Source organism: Helianthus annuus, chromosome 15 (assembly GCF_002127325.2).
Source record: "Helianthus annuus cultivar XRQ/B chromosome 15, HanXRQr2.0-SUNRISE, whole genome shotgun sequence".
NCBI lineage: Eukaryota > Viridiplantae > Streptophyta > Magnoliopsida > Asterales > Asteraceae > Helianthus > Helianthus annuus.
In genome coordinates, this window is record NC_035447.2 from 120,474,509 (window position 1) to 120,483,767 (window position 9,259).

At 35.0% G+C, this 9,259-nt stretch overlaps 1 long non-coding RNA gene across 3 annotated transcripts; it reads left to right on the forward strand.

The window, feature by feature from the left end:
- The first annotated feature begins 552 nt into the window (after positions 1-552).
- Positions 553-6,347, forward strand: LOC110912308. Of its 3 annotated transcripts, none has more exons than XR_004880940.1 (3): positions 553-4,665; positions 4,752-5,522; positions 5,641-6,347. It is a non-coding gene; the product is annotated as an uncharacterized LOC110912308 (long non-coding RNA). The 3 variants fall into 3 exon arrangements; XR_004880941.1 differs by having other exon boundaries at positions 5,644-6,347; XR_002577827.2 differs by having other exon boundaries at positions 4,752-6,347.
- Positions 6,348-9,259: the final 2,912 nt, after the last annotated feature.

The window sequence follows — 9,259 nt, forward strand, 5'->3', positions numbered from 1 at the left end:
TGATTTTGATTTTTCAGCTTCAAAGAGATGGGTATGTGTTACGTTTGGAAAATAAAGTGATAAGCAATAGTATGAATATCAACCTCAACTAGTTCTTTGGTTGCGCTTTCCAAAAACTTATTGACCTAAGTATCCCGAGCCGAAATGTTCGATGTTGAAAAAACTACAAACCGACATCATGAAGAAGAAAAAGCATGATATTATTTAAGTCTATGTTTTTTTTATTAAGTTTATGTTTTGTTTTAAATTTATGTAATGTGGTTTTAATATTAATGAAAATACTTTGTTAGTTTATTTGTTAAATGTTAAAAAAAAGTAGAAGATTAAAAAAAAAACATAAAAATGGTGGGGTCCACAGGGGCGGACCTATTAACAAAGAACGGGTTCCCAGGAACCCATTCGGTTTTTACTTTTTAGTGTAAAACCCATAAGTAAGATATAAAAGGAACCCATAAACAAAAAGCCTTAGTTCTCTACTGGTTCAGTGTCCGTTATTCTTCTTTAAACACCCGGGTTTGAATCTTGTATAAGGCATAATTAGTCAAATTTTTTGTTCCGTTTTTTTTCTTTAATTTAAAACCCATTTAGGGTTAGAACAACACAAACCCCTAACATAAAAACTTCAGAGAATAAAGTAACTGGCCTCCACCTTCAGCAACATCAGAGTCAGAATCAACAACGGCGCCTCCACCTCCGCCGACACCGGCCGTCCTCCGCCTCCACCTTCCGACCACCTCCACCATTGTTCATTCTTTCAAATCTTTTCTGGATTTTCTAGGTGTATTTCTTGTAAATTTTGGAGAAAAAAGGTAAATCTTTATGATGAACCCTTCTTCATTTTGACATTTCTATTAATCTTTCGCAGAAAAGAAATCCAAATGATTTTGGTACATTTATATGAACATATCTGTGTGCCCCTGTTGCTGAGTCTTGTTTGAAGGGGGTATTTGTGTTGTGATTTGAAAAAAAGTTTACAAATTTGCAATAAACCCTTTTCAATTTTTTGTTTTGAATCTGTGAAAAAAACGTCTGAAATTTACACCATTTTGCTTCAATCATACATGTATAAAGCATATATGTGTATCATCAGCAAGGTGTCCTTTTAATGTTTCCTATTTCATATTTGAACTGTTTATTTTTGAACTCTGAATTTAAATTCAAGAATGTTTAATCCAATTTCAGGTCTATATTGTTGAACATAGCAATTAGATGGTAATTATTAATTTAATTAAGCTTAGTCGAACAGAAACGATTAAGAGAATCTCTTAGCTAATAATCAATAGAAATGGTTCGGTTAGAGCTTTGGTAGTTGAACCGGTTGTTCAATTAGATGCTTTTGTGGTGGAACCGGCATTAAATAGTGCTTATTTATTCATCTTTTTATGCTTCATGTGTTTTTAGAGACGGAGATAAATAGTGGGATATGAAAAAATATTGACTTTAGTGATAATGCCCGATCCAACCCGAAAATTCGAACGTTTGAGTTGACCAAAACTTAAACACCTAAAAAGTGAACCCAGTGAAAAAAAATTCTGGATCCGCCACTGGGTGGGGAGGACTATGACTAGGACCATCCTCCCATACCCTCTACTTTTGGGGGATGGAGTATCCTTGGGAGGACTATGACGTGACGCCTACGTGACGGATCATCCTCCCTTGGAGGACCATCACCATACCCTCTAGCCTTATCTTTTTGTGGTCACGATGACTTATAAGATTCTTTAAATAGATGAATTATATTTGGAATTATTATATTTTTTTGGATAACAAAATGAAACTATTGGTAATGTTGCATCAGGGAATGCACGTAACGAAGATTAACAAATGACATATAAAAAATACGTAAAGACAATCGTAATCATTTTGCATAAGAAGTGCTAAATAGATGCTTTTATGATATGATGATAAATGTGGAGTTGTTAAAGAGTGATTTACTGGTCTTGTTCATGCCTTGGAAACATATGCATTATCTTCCAAATCTTCTGTTAATGATTTGTTTGCCCGATATGAATTGAGCATAACTAATGTTAGAGGTTAAGGTTATGATTAAACAAGTAATATTGTTGTGAGCTAAACGGTTTGAGAGATTTAATTTTGAAAAAGAAAACAGTCCTTCAGTGAGTGTTTTGATATGGTATACACCTTGACAAATGTTGTATGTGCATCTTGCAAATGCCAATACATGCTTTGAGAAAGTCAAAAAGAGAAATTGAAAGAGGCAATGGGATTTGATACTTTTAAATCATGAAATTTCTTTTGCAAGAGTTTGGGATACAAGTTGGAATTTTCATTATAATACACTTACACATTTGGAAGAAGTTTGCTCTGTGTGTGAAGTATATGACATTAAAATGATCAATATGAATGACAATAACTTAAGAAAAAAAAAAGACAAAGAACTAATATCACAACTATTATGAGTTAATCTATTTCAAAACGATGTTAGATATGCAAATTAAAGAGTTTGGGAAATGTTTTAATGCGGTAACATCCTATGATAAATTCGAGAGATTTAATATATCAAATATACTTAAGTCATAAGCCAAGATGTATCATATGATTTTTATCTTTTTGTTCTTTATTATTTTATAACAAACTGTATTAGTGTCGGTTTTTACCTTCATGTACTGATACCGAATAGGATCGTACCGGTATTTTTTATACCAGTACTGGTTCGATATCGGTTGACACCAATCTTATCCCAACCTCTGATATTAAAAAAAGAATTAAAGTTAAAAAGTAAAGAAAAGAAGTATTATTATAATATTAAAAATAATAAAGTATTAAAAAACTATATATTATTATAATAGTAAAATCACTATTCATTTCAATTCGTTTAGTAATATATAGTAAATATATAGTAAATAGTAAATATATAGTAATAGTAATAGTAATATATATATCTATAATACTATATAATATATCTCATATGTACTAAAAGGTAATTTACTCCTGAAATTTTAAGATGGCAGTCGAAGGGTCATGCCTTATTCCCTGTTTTTTCATCATCTTCTCCCAATTTTACCCCCCAATTCAATGGATTACGCCCACAATCAAGTCTACATCTGAATAACACTGCTGCTAAGATGACGCAAAGCGTCACTGCAATTAGTAATACATCAATTAGGTCACATCAATTCTGGACGATTGGATGGCAGCAACCCTAATCCTCCCGGTGAAGAAGACGAACCGTACAAACGAGGCGAGATTATTCACCGTCGTTGCCAACCCCACTGCTACTGTCTGACGCGATGGTTGTTACTTGCGGACTCATTGAAGATGAACGAAGGCGAGATTATTCAACACATTCGGCGGACCACATGTATGAGTTTTCAATTTTGAGTTGTGAAACAAAAAGGTTTAAATTATCGTATCGAATCCCAGATTTGATTGGTAACTACTAATGCTCGGCTCGTCATCTTGGGTTCTGATCGAGTCATCATCTAGGATTCTGATTGACAACCTTCAATTGCCTGGTGAATTTTAGTTCGAATTAATCGACTCATTGCTGTTTTACTAGGAAATTTTGAAGAACCCTTGAAAAGCTTCATCTGGGTTTTTGACAAGGTGCCCTTTTAGAAGTCTGTTTGATTTTATTACATAACTTTTGCTTATATTCAAGTTCATTCTGATTATTGTTGCTAATACAGGGAGTATGCAGTAAGATTAATGGATTAAAACAGGTCTAGGTTACATGGTCATTTTTAGTACAGGCTAGAATGAACTGTGTTAACCCACAGTTACATTTTGTTGATTTTTTTTTTCATAGTGATAATAGCATATTATGATTAAAAATCAAAATTACATTGTTATGAAATAGGCAAAGAATCTTTTAAAAGAAGAATTCATTCATAATTTCATATATTGCGTAGGAAGGGCACCGGATTCTTTAGAGGAAGCTCGAAATATTAAAGAGTGACTCTTCATAAATTGGCAGATGGGTGACATAACTTTTGCTTATGTTCGAGTTGATTGTGATTATCGTCGTTAATATAGGGAGACTTCCCTCACTGGGTTGATTGTTTAACCACTTTTATGTCTTTTTTAACAAATACATTAAACCAAGGAAAGATTTGCAACTTCATATCTTGCAAAGTGGAGTGTTTGGGTTGGGTGTCTAATAGTGTGTTTATGGTAGATTTTGTTTTCTTTTGTATAATTAATGAACGAACTGATGAGTTTGGCCTTCTAATTATCAAGAAATGGTCATGCTTGGAGGATTCTACATGGGAATAATATATTTTCAGGTATGCTTTACTTGGAGCTGCCTCATTCTTTGGAGGTTTAATGCGAATGGCAGTTACCCTATGTGCTATTATCGTTGTAATTTATTAATAGTTTTAAACTTTTACCTCTTATCATGCTTGTTTGATTTGCCGGTACAGAACAAGTTGGACCCACATCTGAAAAAAAAAATGAATACATTAGTGAAACAAGCAACACTGAGGATTTTGAATTGGATTATTTGCTTGTTGAACCATTTTTGGTGCTTCTACCAGTGACTTCAAATTTGATGGAAATACATTCCTTAAAGAAGATGACCTTTTGATGTTCAGCCAGAACCCAGCTTTGACAATTTCCTAAGTATTCATTGTTTCTTATGCCACCAATCCAATAGCTTGGAATACAATTCTTGATTCATTCGATAACGAATATATTTTCGAGGTAAACACATCATTACTTCAATTTGTTCTCTTATTTGGTTTTGATCATATCTGAAACTAATATTTTTATTTTTTTTAATTTTTTAGTATTCAGAATTCAAAAAATGAAACTCATAAAGTGAGTGAACTGAAAAACAATGATGTTGCTTCCACTTCAAACCAAGAGCATCCAGATTCAGCAATGGGTAACATGGAAGGAACCCATGTCATTATTTTTGGCTACGATCAAAATGGAAAAAAAAAGAATGTCATGGGATTGACCCGACAAGTGTGGGCCCCACTAAGGGTATCATCAGCTCCTCATTTAGTCCAATTAGGCGTCAGTTTAAAATGGTGATTGGGTCGACCTTTTGACATCACACGGGCCAAAGGTCTACCAAGTTTACATAGTCACCTGTGTTTCTGATTTTTGGCTACGATCGATCATTCGTGTTTCTTTTTTTTTCTGTGTAAAGCATCGACCAGGTGTTGATCACCAACACCAACATCATTTACATTTTAGTTCACCTACTCGATCATAAAAATGGAAACAAAAAAAGATGTGTCATAGGACTGACCCGACAAGTGTGGGCCCTACTAAGGGTAACGGAGTAGGCGAAGTGAAGCAAGCAACATGGGTAAATTTGGAAAAACAACCTGCTGATGATGGTAACCTGTGTTATGCCATTCCAGAGGATGCTGACTGAGGATGATAATTGGACTGACCAGTGCATTGACTTTGCAGTCAAAACATTTGCAAATGAAATTTTGTTTAATGGTCAGCCAAGTGGAGACTACAGGTGAAATTTTGATAAACTAACGTAAATTATCGACTCCGCTGCAACGCGCGTAAGCTTTAGAGGCAAAAGGGTGCTTAAGGTATATTATGTTTTTTTGGTAACCCATAACATGTTCGCTTCGTTTGCAGCTCTATGTACATGTAAATAAGTTTGATTTTTCCAAGCAATTTAACTTTTTAAACTATTATGGCAACAAGAAGTATGCATACCCGAGACCAGTGGCAGTGGCTGCGGCTCAAGTAGTGATGTCGTGTTCACTTCTCTACTATGTCGTTAGTGCACCAGGGGCGATATACATTGTCTCAGTTGTGATGGGATCGTGTTACGGGGCCCATTGGGCCATTGTGCCATCTGCTGTGTCAGAACTATTCGGGCTAAAGAGTTTTGGTGCATTGTATAACTTTCTTACACTTGCTACCCCAGCCGGTTCACTAATTTTCTCCGGCGTCATTGCTAGCGGCATTTATGACTATGAAACCAAGATTCAAAGTGCTACAAACCTTAACACGCTCACAGATGGCGAAGCACTGACGTGCTATGGAACCATATGCTACTCCATCACTTGCGGAATCTTTTCACTTCTTTGTCTCATGGCATTTGTCTTGAGTATGATTGTGCTGTATAGGACTAAGAGAGTCTATGCAAAACTTTACCGGAGTTCTTGAAGTTGGATCGCGCTCTCGAACTAGACCGTGGTTGTATCATGTGTGTTAGACTCATAGATTTAACGTTTGGTAAAGATGGAGCCATTTAGAATATTGATTCTTTGGTACACTGCTAAGTTCTTTTTTTTTTGGTTGTGCTGCAAATTTAGTACACCATTCAAGTTTTATTTGTAGAATGAACAATATGTACCACTTATGCGTTTTGTGATGGATGTTATATAAAGATGGTGTTTTGTTGAGATTGGTTCTTCTTTATGGGAAATGATAAATTAGAATTCATGGTTGAACATTGCCAAACTCGGGTTAAACTCGAAATTCGACTTGAGATCTAAGCCTTTAACTTCAAGCTCAATCATGGTAAAGTGATCAATACTTTTGAGTTCTCTACTCGGTTATCATCATTATATATTTCACGCTTACACTTGTTTATCATGATCGATGCTTTCGGGCTCTGTTAAATTATGATTTTCATTATCGGCTATTATTTATGTGTTTGTTGTCAACGTTAATGTATGTACGCCGGTGCATGTTAATGTTCGTTTTTGGTACAAGTCTCATGGGGATTTTGGTACCGAGCTGAGGTCACGACGCCTCAAGTCAAGGTAAATACAAAGAAGAATTTAATAATAAGCAACTTAACTGAGGACACTAAATAACTTGGATTTAATAACTGAGGGCACTATATATATGACTGGAATGGGATTTATGGTCGTGTATTGTCGACACCGCTGCAATGCGCGGGTTCCCCACTAGTAGTAATATATAGTAATAATATATAGTAATGGTAATAAAAGAAGACTTGGGCTTAAAACTCCCCAACTACATTGACAATTTGAAAACGGAAAAAGTATTTACAAAGTTGAATGTTTTATTTGCTATTGTAAAACTGACTGCGGAGACAAAGAAACGTTTTTCATTTATGTTGGTGTATAGTTTATTGAAGTTATCATTAGTATTAGTTTTATTGGTTACAAGATCCACTGTTGAGATATGTCTTTCTTCAATGAAGTATGTATAATTAGATTTGCGTAATTGGATTAGTGATTAATATTTGTATGATCGCTGCATTGTTATATTAAAGGAGTTAATTAAGAATAATTGTCTTGAAGATGTAGTAGATCGTTTTCAAAAGACGAAAGACTATACAAAACAATTGTACTAAGGCCACCCGGGGCAGTGCCTTTTTGGTTCGTGATAAACAATTTCAACGCGTGAAAGATTTGCATAAACCACCGGCACACCCTAAAGTTCACGCGTAAATCTTTATTCCCGTGAAAAAAATGACGCCGTGATAAATGGAACATGTGAGGGGGTGTGAGAGTTTATTGTTGGGTGTTGTGAGTGATGAGCATTTCCACTAAAAATGTTGTGAGTGATGGAATAATGGTTGATGACATGGCGGAAACTGATTGGATGTTGTGAGTGATAAATGGGTGGTGAGTGATGATAACCACCCTTACCCCGTAAAACTGTATTTTATTATGTAATTTCTCATGAGTCATGACATAATATTACTATGTATTTTCAAATGGATTTGGTATTATATTTATTATGTGATCGACCCGATGTACATTGAGAATTGAGAATTATGTAAGTGAGACGGTGAGTGATGGACATCCGAACACTGAATATTAGTTACTTAAAAAAATTCATGAGTCGTATCATAACCCATTTCAACGAGTGCAACCAAAAAAATCGTACACAAATCTCCCACACAAATGAAAACGCTAAACAAGGATTCAAGTAGATACACCAGAACTCAAACCCCATAACTTGGATTCACTTATTCAAGCAAAAAACAAACCCTCCAACTACGACTGATCACGAACCCTAAACTAACATTGATTGCTTTTAAATAGATGGAAAAATCAAAAACAAACTCAATAAACCTCCTTGTTTGTAAACCCACAAAATGTGCAAAATCAAGTGTGAGAGGAATGAACGGCTAGAAGGGGTGCTGGCTAAGGTGGCGATAGCGCTGGATGTTGAATCAGTTCTGTTAAACATATAAGGGAAAACATGTAAATAACACCTGTTACAGCAGACAGGCCAGCAGAGAATCCAGTCAGAGATGCAGCCATTGAGTTCGACATACTTGTCAGGATGATCTGGTTCCTCCTTAGGGTGTAAAGTTATGATGGTGATGAAACCGAAACTATGGTAGAATCGGTTGGGAGAGAGAGCCGAGAATAGATGTTATGAGGGTTGTAATTGTGTAACTTGTCTAACCTTTAAACTCTCTAATAATCTCCTTATATATACACCCAAGAGGAAACCTAATTAGTTAATAAGGGTAATATGGTCCATCAACAATTACCAACTAATTATTAATAGGTTATTATTATATTTTGATCTAATATAATATAAATGATTATAATGGCTAAAAGATTAAATATTATAATAATAATATATTTAATCTCACATTCTCCCACTTAGCCGAGTAATCATTTATCATGAGTATTAGATGAGCCTGGCCAGGAGTTAACACTCATTTTAGCCTTAAACCAAGAACTATAGCAGAGAAATACAGCCGTTGAATCATCATTCGACTCAGGACCCCCATTAATCATACTATAGCCTCAATTTAAAACCTAATAGTTATGATCAAAATACTTATAAGCCCTTTAGCGTCTGATTTGTATTTATATTTGTCTATATGTCATTACACCGGCAGAACATATGTTAGAGACATACAAAATCAAACTGGGGAAATTTTATTAATTAAAACGTAAGCTAGTACAATATGCCATTAAATAAGGTCTTTAGTAAGTCCCATATTCGATACATGTTCTTCGAAAACTTTAGGTGGGAGACCTTTAGTCATCGGATCCGCAAGCATATCTTTAGTACTAATATACTCAATACAAAGATTATTTTCCTCAACTCGTTCACGTACGAACAAATATTTTGTATCGAGATATAAACCAGCTCCATTCGAACTGTTACTGTTCGAGAAACTAACGACAGCTGAGTTATCACAGTAAAGCTTCAATGGTCTAGAAATGGAATTAACGATTTTGCGTCCAGTGATCAGATTTCTAAGCAACATTCCATGACAGGTTGCGTTATAAACAGCAATGTATTCTGCCATCATTGTGGAAGTTGTAGTTAACTGTTGTTTATGACTCTTCCATGAGATAGGTCCGCCTGC